The following is a 17,018-nucleotide window of genomic DNA, read 5'->3' as shown; positions in this document are numbered from 1 at the left end:
GCTGCGATCTGAATAGGTCTATCGGACACTTTTCTTGGGCCACTATAACTAACTATTTTGCCAACTTGGACAGGTCCCCCCTTCCACACGGAACCCCACTAACCCACAGATGGAAACGCACGAGCTGGCTAAAAACAGACCTCCCTCCCATCTTCCACCAGCTTGCTACCTATGGCCCGGCTAGCTGTCTGAATCTCACTGGACCCTTTGATCACTCGGCTAAGCATGCCTCTCCTTAATGTCAATATGCCTTGTCCATTGCTGTTCTGGTTAGTGTTTATTGGCTTATTTCACTGTAGAGCCTCTAGCCCTGCTCATTATACCTTATCCAACCTCTCACTTCCACCACCCACACATGAGATGACATCACCTGGTTTCAATGATGTTTCTTGAGACAATATCTCTCTCATCATCACTCAATGCCTAGGTTTACCTCCACTGAATTCACATCCTACCATACCTTTGTCTGTACATTATACCTTGAAGCTATTTTATCGACCCCAGAAACCTGCTCCTTTTACTCTCTGTTCCGGACGTCCTAGACGACCAATTCTCATAGCTTTTAGCCATACCCTTATCCAACTCCTCCTCTGTTCCTCTGGCGATGTAGAGGTGAATCCAGGCCCTGCAGTGCCTAGCTCCACTCCTATTCCCCAGGCGCTCTCTTTTGATGACTTCTGTAACCGTAATAGCCTTGGTTTCATGCATGTTAACATTAGAAGCCTCCTCCCTAAGTTTGTTTTATTTACTGCTTTAGCACACTCTGCCAACCTGGATGTCCTAGCCGTGTCTGAATCCTGGCTGAGGAAGACCACCAAAAACTCTGAAATCTCCATCCCTAACTACAACATTTTCAGACAAGAAAGAACAGCCAAAGGGGGCGGTGTTGCAATCTACTGCAGAGATAGCCTACAGAGTTCTGTCCTACTATCCAGGTCTGTACCCAAACAATTTGAACTTCTACTTTTAAAAATCCACCTCTCTAAAAACAAGTCTCTCACCGTTGCCGCCTGCTATAGACCACCCTCTGCCCCCAGCTGTGCTCTGGACACCATATGCGAACTGATTGCCCCCCATCTATCTTCAGAGCTCGTGCTGCTAGGTGACCTAAACTGGGACATGCTTAACACCCCAGGCACCCTACAATCTAAGCTTGATGCCCTCAATCTCACACAAATTATCAATGAACCTACCAGGTACCACCCCAAAGCCGTAAACGCGGGCACCCTCATAGATATCATCCTAACCAACTTGCCCTCTAAATACACCTCTGCTGTTTTCAACCAAGATCTCAGCGATCACTGCCTCATTGCCTGCATCCGTAATGGGTCAGCGGTCAAACGACCTCCACTCATCACTGTCAAACGCTCCCTGAAACACTTCAGCGAGCAGGCCTTTCTAATCGACCTGGTCCGGGTATCCTGGAAGGATATTGACCTCATCCCTTCAGTAGAGGATGCCTGGTTATTTTTTTTAAGTGCCTTCCTGACCATCTTAAATAAGCATGCCCCATTCAAGAAATGTAAAACGAGGAGCAGATATAGCCCTTGGTTCTCTCCAGACTTGACTGCCCTTAACCAACACAAAAACATCCTGTGGCGTACTGCATTAGCATGGAACAGCCCCCGTGATATGCAACTTTTCAGGGAAGTTAGAAACCAATATACACAGGCAGTTAGAAAAGCCAAGGCTAGCTTTTTCAAGCAGAAATGTACTTCCTGCAACACAAACTCAAAAAAGTTCTGGGACACTGTAAAGTCCTTGGAGAATAAGAGCACCTCCTCCCAGCTGCCCACTGCACTGAGGATAGGAAACTCTGTCTCCACTGATAAATCCACCATAATTGAGAATTTTAAGAAGCATTTTTCTACGGCTGGCCATGCTTTCCACCTGGCTCCCCCTACCCTGGTCAACAGCACTGCACCCCCCACAGCAACTCGCCCAAGCCTTCCCCATTTCTCCTGCTCCCAAATCCAGTCAGCTGATGTTCTGAAAGAGCTGCAAAATCTGAACCCCTACAAATCAGCCGGGCTAGACAATCTGGACCCTTTTTTTCTAAAATTATCTGCCGAAATTGTTGCAACCCCTATTACTAGCCTGTTCAACCTCTCTTTCGTGTCGTCTGAGATTCCAAAAGATTGGAAAGCAGCTGCGGTCATCCCCCTCTTCAAAGGGGGGACACTCTAGACCCAAACTGCTACAGACCTTTATCTATCCTACCTTGCCTTTCAAAAGTCTTCGAAAGCCAAGTCAACAAACAGATTACCGACCATATCGAATCCCACCGCACCTTCTCCGCTATGCAATCTGGTTTTAGAGCTGGTCATGGGTGCACCTCAGCCACGCTCAAGGTCCTAAACGATATCTTAACCGCCATCGATAAGAAACAATACTGTGCAGCCGTATTCATTGACCTGGCCAAGGCTTTCGACTTTTAGCCCTGGTTTGTCAAATGATTCCCTCGCCTGGTTCACCAACTACTTCTCTGATAGAGTTCAGTGTGTCAAATCGGAGGGCCTGTTGTCCGGGCCTCTGGCAGTCTCTATGGGGGTGCCACAGGGTTCAATTCTTGGGCCGACTCTTTTCTCTGTATACATCAATGATGTCGCTCTTGCTTCTGGTGAGTCTTTGATCCACCTCTACGCAGACGACACCATTCTGTATACTTCTGGCCCTTCATTGGACACTGTGTTAACTACCCTCCAGACGAGCTTCAATGCCATACAACTCTCCTTCCGTGGCCTCCAACTGCTCTTAAATACATGTAAACCTATCGCTGCCTGCACCTGCCCACCCGTCCAGCATCACTACTCTGGACGGTTCTGACTTAGAATATGTGGACAACTACAAATACCTAGGTGTCTGGTTAGACTGTAAACTCTCCTTCCAGACTCACATCAAACATCTCCAATCCAAAGTTAAATCTAGAATTGGCTTCCTATTTCGCAACAAAGCATCCTTCACTCATGCTGCCAAACATACCCTCGTAAAACTGACCATCCTACCGATCCTCGACTTTGGCGATGTCATTTACAAAATAGCCTCCAATATCCTTCTCAATAAATTGGATGCAGTCTATCACAGTGCCATCCGTTTTGTCACCAAAGCCCCATATACTACCCACCACTGCGACCTGTACGCTCTCGTTGGCTGGCCCTCGCTTCATACTCGTCGCCAAACCCACTGGCTCCAGGTCATCTACAAGACCCTGCTAGGTAAAGTTCCCCCTTATCTCAGCTCGCTGGTCACCATAGCAGCACCCACCTGTAGCACGCACTCCAGCAGTTATATCTCTCTGGTCACCCCCAAAGCTAATTCCTCCTTCGGCCGCCTCTCCTTCCAGTTCTCTGCTGCCAATGACTGGAACGAACTACAAAAATCCCTAAAACTGGAAACACTTATCTCCCTCACTAGCTTTAACCACCAGCTGTCAGAGCAGCTCACAGATTACTGCACCTGTACATAGCCCATCTATAATTTAGCCCAAACATCTGCCCCTTCCCCTACTGTATTTATTTATTTATTTTGCTCCTTTGCACCCCATTATTTCTATTTCTACTTTGCACTTTCTTCCACTGCAAATCTACTATTCCAGTGTTTTACTTGCTATATTGTATTTACTTTGCCACCATGGCCTTTTTTGCCTTTACCTCCCTTATCTCACCTCATTTGCTCACTTTGTATGTGTGGGGTACAGGGATGAGGTAGTCATTCAAAAATAATTTTAGAAACCTCTACAGGATCGGTGTCCACCCCGTGGGACAGTTGAGCTAATGTGTGCTAATGTGATTAGCATGACATTGTAAGTAACAAGGACATTTCCCAGGACATAGACTTGTCTTATATGGGCAGAAAGCTTCAATTCCTGTTAATCTAACTGCACTGTCCAATTTACAGTAGCTATTAACAGCGGAAAATACCATGCTATTGTTTGAGGAGAGTGCACAACAAAAACAACTTTTATCACAGCAACTGGTTTGATACATTAATATACTTACATTCAGTAATCTTGCTCTGATTTGTCATCCTGAGGGTCTCCGATATAAAATGTAGCATTTTGATCAAATCAATTTTTATACTCAAATGTAGGAACTGGGTTCAGCAGGTTGAACCTCTGCTGTATCTGCCCCCCCCCCCATATCTAGATGTGTGAAGGTTAGTGTCTTTTCTGTAGGGAAGCTAACTATCGAAGCCAACTATCAATCATTTATGACATTCCTGGGAGTGTATAATCTTACAATTTTTTATTACCATATCATTTTTGTATGTTCTCTATAGTTATGTACTTGACAATGTATCAATAGAGCAAAAGTAATGCAATGATTCATAAAACTTTGCACATACACTGCTGCCATCTAGTGGCCACAATCTAAATTGCGCCTAGAATCCAAAGTCATATAATGGCCTTTCTCTTTCTTATTTATTTTTATTTCATTTTTTTATTTCACCTTTTATTTAACTAGGTAAGGTAGTTGAGAACAAGTTCTCATTTAAAACTGCGACCTGGCCAAGATAAAGCAAAGCAGTGCGACACAAACAACAACACAGAGTTACACATGGAATAAACAAGCATACAGTCAATAACACAATAGAAAAATAAGAAAGTCAATATACAGTGTGTGCGAATGGCGTGAGGTAAGGCAATGAATAGGCCATAGTAGCGGAGTAATTACAATTTAGCAAATTAACACTGAAGTGATAGATGAGCAGATGGTGATGTGCAAGTAGAAATACTGGTGTGCAAAAGAGCAGAAAAATAAGTAAAAACAATATGGGGATGAGGTAGGTAGATTGGGTGGGCTATTTACAGATGGGCTGTGTACAGCTGCAGCGATCAGTTAGCTGCTCAGATAGCTGATGTTTAAAGTTGGTGAGGGAAATATAAGTCTCCAGCTTCAGCAATTTTTGCAATGTGTTCCAGTCATTGGCAGCAGAGAACTGGAAGGAAAGGAGGCCAAAGGGGGTGTTGGCTTTGGGGATGACCAGTGAGATATACCTGCTGGAACGCATGCTACGGGTGGGTGTTGTTATCGTGACCAGTGAGCTGAGATAAGGCAGAGCTTTACCTATCATAGACTTATAGATGACCTGGAGCCAGTGGGTCTGGCGATGATTATGTAGTGAGGGCCAGCCGACCAGAGCATACAGGTTGCAGTGGTGGGTGGTATAAGGGGCTTTGGTGACAAAACGGATGACACTGTGATAGACTGTTTGCTGAGTAGAGTATTGGAAGCTATTTTGTAAATGACATCGCTGAAGTCGAGGATCGGTAGGATAGTCAGTTTTACGAGGGTATGTTTGGCGGCGTGAGTGAAGGAGGCTTTGTTTTGCGACATAGGAAGCCGATTCTAGAGTTGATTTTGGATTGGAGATGTTTTATGAGTCTGGAAGGAGAGTTCACAGTCTAGCCAGAGACCTAGGTATTTGTAGTTGTCCACATATTCTAAGTCAGAACCGTCCAGAGTAGTGACGCTAGTCGGGCGGGCGGGGGCGGGCAGCGAATGGTTGAAAAGCATGCATTTAGTTTTAATAGCGTTTATGAGCAGTTGGAGGCCACGGAAGGAGTGGTGTATGGCATTGAAGCTTGTTTGGAGGTTAGTTAACACAGTGTCCAAAGAAGGGCCAGATGTGTACATAATGGTGTCGTCTGCGTAGAGGTGGATCAGAGAATCACCAGCAGCAAGAGCGACATCGTTGATGTATACAGAGAAATGAGTCTGCCCGAGAATTGAACACTGTGGTACCCCCATAGAGACTGCCAGAGGTCTGGACAACAGGCCCTTGCGATTTGACACACTGAACTCTGTCTGAGAAGTAGTTGGTAAACCAGGCGAGGCAGGCATTTGAGAAACCAAGGCTGTTGAGTCTGCCGATAAGAATACGATGATTGACAGAGTCGAAAGCCTTGGCCAGGTCGATGAAGACGGCTGCACAGTACTGTCTTTTATCAATGGTGGGTATGATATTGTTTAGTACCTCGAGTGTGGCTGAGGTGCACCCGTGACCAGCTCGAAAACCGGATTGCACAGCGGAGAAGGTACGGTGCGATTCGAAATGGTCAGTGATCTGTTTATTAATTTGGCTGCCGAAGACTTTAGAAAGGCAGGGCAGGGTGGATATAGTTCTATAAAAGTTTGGGTCTAGAGTGTCACCCCTTTGAAGAGGGGGATGACCAAGGCAGCTTTCCAGTCTTTGGGCATCTTGGACGATTCGAAAGAGAGGTTGAACAGACTGGTAATAGGGGTTGCAACAATGGGGTTTTAGAAAGAGAGGGTCCAGATTGTCTAGCCCAGCTGATTTGTACGTGTCCAGGTTTTGCAGCTCTTTCAGAACATCTGCTATCTGGATTTGTGTGAAGGAGAAGCTGGGGAGGCTTCTGATGGGATGAGGTCAATATCCTTCCAGGATACCCGGCCCAGGTCGATTGGAAAGGCCTGCTCGCAGAAGTGTTTCAAAGATGTATTATCTTTTACCAGATCTAATGTGTTATACTCTCCTAAATTAATTTCACATTTCCACAAACTTCAAAGGTTTTCCTTTCAAATGGTATCAAGAATATGCATCATTGCGTCCGGTCCTGAGCTACAGGCAGTTAGATTTGTCCTTTTAGGCAACATTTGTCCAATACTACACTATTATTGCACAGAGTGAGTCCATGCAATTTATTATGTGACTTGTTAAGCACATTTTCACTCCTAAACTTTATTTAGGCTTGACATAACAAAGGGGTTGAATACTTGACTCAAGACATTTCAGCTTTTCATTTAATTAATTCGTAAATATTTCAAAAAACATAATTCCACCTTGACATTTTGGGTTATTGTGTGTGGGCCAGTTGCAAAACATCTCAATTGAATCCATAAAATAATCTTTCTGTAACACAACAAAATGTGGAAAAGGTCAAAGGGTGTAAATACCTTCTGAAGGTACTGTATCTAGCCTATCATGTCTTTCAGCAGCAATCGTGATTAAACACTCATAACAATGTTGAAAAGGGAATGTTAGCTAACTTAGCGCATTACTTACCAACTGGACAATTTTTCTAGCTACCAGTAGCTAGCAAAGTAAACATTATCAACAGTTGGCTATCCAACACAGGAATATGCACCCTTGTCACGACTGTCTGAAGAATGGGACCAAACCGCAGCAGGTGTATCGTTCCACATTTAATTTAAACTGTGAAACTATGCAAGACATGCAAATAAACTCACAAACCGTGACAAAGAGTTGCAACATACACTTACTCAAAATAATCTCCCACAAAACCTAGTGGGAAAAACGGCAACTTAAATATGATCCCCAATTAGAGACAACGATGACCAGCTGCCTCTAATTGGCGATCATCCCAACAAAAAACAACATAGAAATACAGAAACTAGAACCCCACATAGAAATACATAAACTAGACAAAAACCCCAACATAGAAAAAAGAAACTAGAACCAACATAGACATAAATAAACTAGACAAAACCCCCTGTCACGCCCTGACCTACTCTACCATAGAAAATAAAAGCTTTCTATGGTCAGGACGTGACAACCCTTATGCTGCTTGACAGGCGGAGCCCAAACGGATGAAAAATTCACCTAAACCACTCATACTTGTCAGGTATAGTACACTTTTACTTTATGTCACTCAAATGTCCAATTAATGGTGGCCAAAATGTTGAGATATCTTGAGGCTATCCTCACATATCTGAAATTACACGATGAAAGAGCTAAATGTGCGTAATTGTTTTTGCATGGATAATCGGAAATTTCAAACATTCTTTACTTTATTGCCTTATTGTGACATTGTGTTGATAACAACCTATTAAATTAACCTATTAAGTTCCAGAATGGTGTGAAAATGGCAGGCATATTGGTCAGGGAGAAATCCAAACCACTCTAATTGGAATGAACGGTAGTAGAGACATAATCCTGATTTTACTTATGCAGGAAAAGGTATGAGATACTTAAAAAATGGTGTAACAGAGTCATTGTCAACCTAAAATATTGTCATATAATCATAAATGCAGTTTATATGGGTTTTATACACATTTTCTATATAAATAGCCTCTAATATACACTACATTACCAAATGTATGTGGACACCTGCTCATTGAACATCTAATTTCAAAATCATGGGCATTAATATGGATTTGGTCCTCCCTATGCTGCTATAACAACCTCCACTCTTCTGAAAAGGCTTTTCACTACATGTTGGAACATTGCTGCGGGGACTTGCTTCTATTCAGCCACAAGAGCATTAGTGAGGCCGTGCACTGATGTTGGGCTATTAGGCCTGGCTCGCAGTCTGCGTTCCAATTCATCCCAAAGGTGTTCGATGGGGTTGAGGTCAGGGCTCTGTGCAGGCCAGTCAAGTTCTTTCACACCAACCTCCACAAACCATTCTGTATGGACCTCACTTTGTGCACTGGGGCATTGTCATGCTGATACAGGAAAGGGCCTTCCCCAAACTGTTGCCACAAAGTTGGAAGCACAGAATCGCCTAGAATGTCATTGTATTCTGTAGCGTTAAGATTTCCCTTCACTGGATCTAAGGAGCCTAGCCCAAACCATGAAAAACAGCCCCAGACCATTATTCTTCCTCCTCTAAACTTTAGTTGGCACTATGCATTGGGGCAGGTAGCATTCCCCCAGATCCATCCGTCGGACTTCCAGATGGTGAAGTGTGATTCATCACTCCAGAGAACGTGTTTCCACTGCTCCAGAGTCCAATGGCGGCGAGCTTTACACCACTCCAGCCGACGCTTGCATTTAGCATTGTGTGGCTGCTCAGCCATGGAAACCCATTTCATGAAGCTCCCGAAAAACAGTTCTTGTGCTGATGTTGCATCCAGGGGGAGTTTGAAACGCAGTAGTGAGTGTTGCAAAAAAGGACAGACAATTTTTGTTGTTGATTTGAAACAATTATGTAATCATTCTTCTTAAACTGTCTGGCTAGCTAGCTAACACATTTTTAAAATGCATTATTTTACACAATAGCTGCCACGTTCACCACCCTGTGAAGTTCATCATAACTTATTTCATCTGTAGCCTAATAAACTCAATGGTTTCCCGAGTCATAGTGGGGGAGGACCACACACCATATCATCGAATGACTCCAAGTTTACTTCGATATGGTGGTTATTATATCAATATTTGTGCATAAGGACATTTCCACCGCCATTTCTCTCATAATTCAATTTACCGACACAAAAGGATCTCACCATGTCGAATGAACAAATGATCTGTTGGCATTTATAAAACTGTACCGAAATGTCCTGTTTCCGTCACAGCTGTCATGATTTCCATTTATATGGTATGACTTCACCCGCATAAAAACTGTGAATGGAAACGTGGTTACTGACAGGGATATTATGTTGCACGCAAATAGGTTGATGCAGCATTTTGGAAGAAAATGTTGTGTAGATTCTATTCTGTTAAAACTGTACCCCTTGAACCAATTCCTATTTTGCTTAATGATGATTTACATGCAGCTGAACGAGAAACAATCTAAGGTTTGGCTTGCTGGGTTGACTGCTGACCAAAAGCACGCCGCTGGTTGCCACCACACCACCTTCACATTAGAAAATAGATCGCATAGGACGTGGTTATGATAGAACTATCCACTGCCATCATGAATAACACCAAGCCCTTTACTTTAGAAATGTGGAAAATAGCTGCCTCAGAAATCACAGATTTGCTGGAGAGGGTGTAGGTGAGATGTTAAAACGTTTTGGTTGTGGTGATGCATATTCTTAAATATTCTTCTTATTGTTTGTTTATTATTATCTTTAGATGTTGGTGTTTTTGTTCTTTATATTGGGTGTACACCTAGGTTGGGGGTAGGGTGGGTCCACCAGGGGTTTGTTTGAGATGGTGGTGGGAGGGGTGGGAGGGGTGGAAGGGGAATTGGTAAAAATGTAATTGATTGCACTGTTGTTGAAGTGACTCAATAAAAACTATTATTCACACAAAAAACATGCAACATTTTGTTTTTCAGTAAGTTGGCAAATATTTCCAGTACAGTGGAGGCTGCTGAGGGGAGAACAGCTCATAATAATAGCTGAAACAGCAAATGGAATGGCATCAAACCATGTTAGAAGTAATTGATACCATTCCAGCTATTCCGCTCCAGTCATTACCATGAGCCCGTCCTCCCCAATAAAGGTGCTACCAACCTCCTGTGTTCCAGTAACATAATGACTGAGTCCATTGACTTGACTCCACAACCAGTGGTGTGAACTCTTTTCAATAGTTATATCCCCATCTAGTGGGAATCTTTGAGACTCACACTCAAATTCAGAGCCAAAATTGGTTTTCTATTTGACATCCCAAATATTGTTGTTCTACAATTACATTTACATTTACATTTAAGTCATTTAGCAGACGCTCTTATCCAGAGCGACTTACAAAATGGTGCATTCACCTTATGATATCCAGTGGAACAACCACTTTACAATAGTGCATCTAAATCTTTTAAGGGGGGGGTTAGAAGGATTACTTTATCCTATCCTAGGTATTCCTTAAAGAGGTGGGGTTTCAGGTGTCTCCGGAAGGTGGTGATTGACTCCACTGTCCTGGCGTCGTGAGGGAGCTTGTTCCACCATTGGGGTGCCAGAGCAGCGAACAGTTTTGACTGGGCTGAGTGGGAACTGTGCTTCCTCAGAGGTAGGGGGGCCAGCAGGCCAGTGGTGGATGAACGCAGTGCCCTTGTTTGGGTGTAGGGCCTGATCAGAGCCTGAAGGTATGGAGGTGCCGTTCCCTTCACAGCTCCGTAGGCAATCACCATGGTCTTGTAGCGGATGCGAGCTTCAACTGGAAGCCAGTGGAGAGAGCGGAGGAGCGGGGTGACGTGAGAGAACTTGGGAAGGTTGAACACCAGACGGGCTGCGGCGTTCTGGATGAGTTGTAGGGGTTTAATGGCACAGGCAGGGAGCCCAGCCAACAGCGAGTTGCAGTAATCCAGACGGGAGATGACAAGTGCCTGGATTAGGACCTGCGCCGCTTCCTGTGTGAGGCAGGGTCGTACTCTGCGAATGTTGTAGAGCATGAACCTACAGGATCGGGTCACCGCCTTGATGTTAGTGGAGAACGACAGGGTGTTGTCCAGGATCACGCCAAGGTTCTTAGCACTCTGGGAGGAGGACACAAGGGAGTTGTCAACCGTGATGGCGAGATCATGGAACGGGCAGTCCTTCCCCGGGAGGAAGAGCAGCTCCGTCTTGCCGAGGTTCAGCTTGAGCTGGTGATCCGTCATCCACACTGATATGTCTGACAGACATGCAGAGATGCGATTCGCCGCCTGGTTATCAGAAGGGGGAAAGGAGAAGATTAATTGTGTGTCGTCTGCATAGCAATGATAGGAGAGACCATGTGAGGATATGACAGAGCCAAGTGACTTGGTGTATAGCGAGAATAGGAGAGGGCCTAGAACAGAGCCCTGGGGGACACCAGTGGTGAGAGCGCATGGTGCGGAGACAGATTCTCGCCACGCCACCTGGTAGGAGCGACCTGTCAGGTAGGACGCAATCCAAGCGTGGGCCGCGCCGGAGATGCCCAACTCAGAGAGGGTGGAGAGGAGGATCGGATGGTTCACAGTATCAAAGGCAGCAGATAGGTCTAGAAGGATGAGAGCAGAGGAGAGAGAGTTAGCTTTAGCAGTGCGGAGAGCCTCCGTGACACAGAGAAGAGCAGTCTCAGTTGAATGCCCAGTCTTGAAACCTGACTGATTAGGATCAAGAAGGTCATTCTGAGAGAGATAGCAGGAGAGCTGGCCAAGGACGGCACGTTCAAGAGTTTTGGAGAGAAAAGAAAGAAGGGATACTGGTCTGTAGTTGTTGACATCGGAGGGATCGAGTGTAGGTTTTTTTCAGAAGGGGTGCAACTCTCGCTCTCTTGAAGACGGAAGGGATGTAGCCAGCGGTCAAGGTTGAGTTGATGAGCGAGGTGAGGAAGGGGAGAAGGTCTCCGGAAATGGTCTGGAGAAGAGAGGAGGGGATAGGGTCAAGTGGGCAGGTTGTTGGGCGGCCGGCAGACACAAGACGCGAGATTTCATCTGGAGAGAGAGGGGAGAAAGAGGTCAAAGCACAGGGTAGGGCAGTGTGAGCAGGACCAGCGGTGTCGTTTGACTTAGCAAACGAGGATCGGATATCGTCAACCTTCTTTTCAAAATGGTTGACGAAGTCATCCGCAGAGAGGGAGGAGGGGGGAGGGGGAGGAGGATTCATGAGGGAGGAGAAGGTAGCAAAGAGCTTCCTAGGGTTAGAGGCAGATGCTTGGAATTTAGAGTGGTAGAAAGTGGCTTTAGCAGCAGAGACAGAAGAGGAGAATGTAGAGAGGAGTGAGTGAAAGGATGCCAGGTCCGCAGGGGAGGCGAGTTTTCCTCCATTTCCGCTCGGCTGCCCGGAGCCTTGTTCTGTGAGCTCGTAGTGAGTCGTCGAGCCACGGAGCAGGAGGGGAGGACCGAGCCGGCCTGGAGGATAGGGGACAGAGAAAATCAAAGGATGCAGAAAGGGAGAAGAGGAGGGTTGAGGAGGCAGAATCAGGAGATAGGTTGGAGAAGGTTTGAGCAGAGGGAAGAGATGATAGGATGGAAGAGGAGAGAGTAGCGGGAGAGAGAGAGCGAAGGTTGGGACGGCGCAATACCATCCGAGTAGGGGCAGAGTGAGAAGTGTTGGATGAGAGCAAGAGGGAAAAGGATACAAGGTAGTGGTCGGAGATTTGGAGGGGAGTTGCAATGAGATTAGTGGAAGAACAGCATCTAGTAAAGATGAGGTCAAGCGTATTGCCTGCCTTGTGAGTAGGGGGGGAAGGTGAGAGGGTGAGGTCAAAAGAGGAGAGGAGTGGAAAGAAGGAGGCAGAGAGGAATGAGTCAAAGGTAGACGTGGGGAGGTTAAAGTCACCCAGAACTGTGAGAGGTGAGCCATCCTCAGGAAAGGAACTTATCAAGGCGTCAAGCTCATTGATGAACTCTCCAAGGGAACCTGGAGGGCGATAAATGATAAGGATGTTAAGCTTGAAAGGGCTGGTAACTGTGACAGCATGGAATTCAAATGAGGAGATAGACAGATGGGTCAGGGGAGAAAGAGAGAATGTCCACTTGGGAGAGATGAGGATTCCAGTGCCACCACCCCGCTGGCTCGATGCTCTAGGGGTATGCGAGAACACGTGGGCAGACAAAGAGAGAGCAGTAGGAGTAGCAGTGTTATCTGTGGTAATCCATGTTTCCGTCAGCGCCAGGAAGTCTAGGGACTGGAGGGTAGCATAGGCTGAGATGAACTCAGCCTTGTTGGCTGCAGACCGGCAGTTCCAGAGGCTGCCGGAGACCTGGAACTCCACGTGGGTCGTGCGCGCTGGGACCACCAGGTTAGAGTGGCAGCGGCCACGCGGTGTGAAGCGTTTGTATGGCCTGTGCAGAGAGGAGAGAACAGGGATAGACAGACACATAGTTGACAAGCTACAGAAGTGTTGTTTCCTGTATTATTGTCTCCTGTGTCTTTAGAGAACTGTTTCACTTTGATATCCTTTTTCTTCTGTCCTGATTTTCTCTTTCTTTTCTTCTGTTAACTAGATATTCTTTGTTGTTCTTCGTTAGCTAGCTAGCTTCTTCCAAAAGAGTCCCTAGCAACTGCTTAGCAACTGGTAAACAATTCAGCTTGCTAAGATAACTACAATTTTATGAAAAATAGTTATTTTTCAAAAGCCTATCTTCTTTGTTTGTTGCTTGTTTTTTCTCCTATTCAGTCTTGCAGTTTTCTTTTGCTTTTTTCTGATGTACTTCACTCTAAAAACCATGTAAATTTCAATCATTGTATTATATTATAATTATTGTGCTAGTTTAGGATTTCACTATTTGATTACATTCTTTGACTATACATGTGTGCACAATTCAGTCTCTGACTGTGAGAAAATTAACTCTATTACTACTACTACTACTACTACTACTACTACTACTACTACTACTACTACTACTACTACTACTACTACTTCTACACGTTGCTCACTCCCTGGGTGAACATGATGATACATTTATGTAAGCATATTTACAGATTTTATTAGACCATGTATACAAACCACGTATTGTTAATACTGTCCATGTTTCATTCTCCAAATGTGTAATTTAAGGTTGTATATGTTTTTAAATATCCCATTGCAATATCTAGAGAATGTGTCCACTTATGTTTCATTTTTTAAAATATTGTATGGTTTAATACCTTTCCTCTTTTACTGTAGTATTGTAATGTATTGTGTATGGAACATAGTGCTCTTCGTCTCACACACCATTGTGTTTTATACCAGAGTCTAGGCTTGACCTCATTAACCACAAAAAGGTTATAACAGTATCTGTTTTTATATAAGGGCATTTTTCCGAAGCTCCCGCCATACCTTCCTTAGTCTCCTTCCTTCTCAGATTGGCTACTTCTGAAAGCTTCCCATCCATGCACAGACATTACCACCCTGCATCCCACTGCTGGCTTGCCTCTGAAGCTAAGCAGGATTGGACCTGGTCAGTCCCTGGATGGGAGACCAGATGCTGCTGGAAGTGGTGTTGGAGGGCCAGTAGGAGGCACCCTTTCCTCTAGACTATAAAAAATCCCAATACCCCAGGGCAGTGATTGGGGACAATGTGTAGGGTGCTGTCTTTTGGATGGGATGTTAAACGGGTGTCCTGACCCTCTGAGGTCATTAAAGATCCCATGGCACTTATTGTAAGAGTAGGGGTGTTAACCCTGGTGTCTTGGCTAAATTCCCAAGCTGTCCTTCATACCATCATGGTCACCTAATCATCCCCAGTTTACAATTGGCTCATTCACCCCCTGAAACTATTCCCCAGGTCGTTGCTGTAAATGAGAACGTGTTCTCAGTCAACTTTCCTGGTAAAATGCTTTTAGTTTTTATGCTCCGTGGTACTAGAATGAACTACAAGAGGAAGTTGCTGCCACTATTTCAATGTAATTTCCTGTCCTAGAGAGGCAATGCACATTTAGGTTCCACCTCCGAAGAATGGTGAAGGCTACTTATGCATATTCATGAATTTGGTGTGGGAATTTCCACATGGAGTTGATAAACATCAACTAATAGGGGACTGACAGATGTCATTGTAGCTAGCGAGCATGTTAAACATTATCTAGCTAGCTAATATTATTTGTTTGCAAAATGCTATCATATCATGCAATCATACTATTTGTACAGTGCCGATTTTAGCATTTACATCTTGGTGGGGCAAACTCCCTCCAAGAAATGTTGATGCATGCCAGCAAAGCCACTACACAACACAACACTAAACAATACATGAATTGCACTATAATGGTGACAAACGGTGCCCACAAACTGTTAGGGTCTACATAAAGCTGTCCCAACAGCAGAGCTTTCTTTTCAGCACCATGGAGTGAATCCTTACCACTGGTACACCTGGCTATCGGCACAGCCTTATCTGGTAGCGAGATTAACAGTTCATTCAGCCTCAGCCACTATGTTCACACAGGGTGGAAGGAGGGAGTGTGCCGTTAAGAAGGAAGGAGAACGCGTACGCAGGGAAGAAGGAGCAGCAACTTGGAGCCTTCTTTCCCTGTGTTGATGTGTAGTGAGCTTTTTGTGCCACTAGCGGCTACATTGAGTTAACTCAGGTCACATGAAGAAAGGAAGGAGGATGCACACGCAAAGAGGAAGGAGCAGCAACTTGGAGCTTTCTTTCATGGTGTTGATCTGTCGTGAGTTACTTGTGCCCTTAGCGGCTGCGTTAGCTTCACTAGGAGGAAGTAAGGTGGACACGCACGCAGGGAGGAAAGAGCAGCAAATTGGAGCTTTCTTTCACTTTGTTGATGTGTAGTGAACTATTTGTACCCATAGCTCAGGTCACACAGGGAGTAAGGAGGACGTGTGCAGCACAGTAGGTTGGTGGCACCTTATTTGGGGAGAACAGGCTCGTGGTAAGGACTGTAACGGTATTGGTGGAATGGTATCAAATACATCAAACACATGGTTTCCAGGTGTTTGACGCCATTCCATTTGCTCCATTCTGGCCATTATTATGAGCCGTCCTCCCCTCAACAGCCTCCCGTGGTGTGCAGGGAGGAAGCGGGAGGCAGGTAGGGAGGAAGGAGGAGCATGCAGGGATTTCTATATTAGGTAAGAACTTTGTATAACCTCTATCCATCCATTCTCTCCCCTTCAACCCCTCTTTATCCATTCTTGTACTTTTACTTTTCATTCAATTTTCTTTTCATTTGTGTTCCTAGACTCCTTTGTTTTCTGTAGCTGTGCTGTTATAGTGTAAAAGTTTTGGTTATTGGCTTAATGAGATATTACCCCAACTGCATGTTTCTCTTTTCTGCTTCATCCCCACTGCACGAGGGGTTCTGAGCCCCTCTATCTAGCTGTAGCATCCATCTGTCTGAAGTCAACTTCTACCTGCCTGGTTTGGTGCTCACTAGGCATAGTTCCGCTTCTGGACTTTCCTGCCCTGGTCCTTTTGTCCCCTGATCATACCTCTAGTCTCCAAGATTAAGATGACCGCCATTTACCTTGTAAGAACATTAAAATGATAAATCAGTCGTGATAAGCAGGGGCGCATCTTTCACTGGGGACGGGAGGGACACGTCCTCCCCACATTCTGAAATAGCATTTTTGTCCTCCCCAGTTTTATCATTGGAATGTGATACAAAACGTGGGAACGGTGTGCTTTAGGACAATGCGGACTCCTCCAAGCGGTCGGGTAGGCTGTTTGGAGTGTTTATCCGACTGGATAAAAAAATGTGTTTCCCCCAATTCTAAAACGAAAGTTGCGCCCCCTGGTGATAAGTATAGCTTGTGCTATTCCAATTATTTATTGAAGGTTTACCATTGTTATATGAGGTCTATGTTCTCTGCCTCTTACCTAATTTAAGGAAGACGGATTGAGCAGGAGCGAGTTTAAAGCCCCTTCCATGTTTCTTTGCATTACTCAACAATGTCCATAGGAACACTTTTAGTTATTAAAAAGGTTGTAGTGTGAGGTGTAACATAACACGTTCCTCTTGTAGGAAACATGGTTA

This window comes from Salmo salar, chromosome ssa19 (genome assembly GCF_905237065.1).
Source record: "Salmo salar chromosome ssa19, Ssal_v3.1, whole genome shotgun sequence".
Taxonomy (NCBI): Eukaryota; Metazoa; Chordata; class Actinopteri; order Salmoniformes; family Salmonidae; genus Salmo; species Salmo salar.
The sequence above is the reverse complement of the archived record's forward strand: the minus strand, read 5'-3'. Positions refer to the sequence as shown.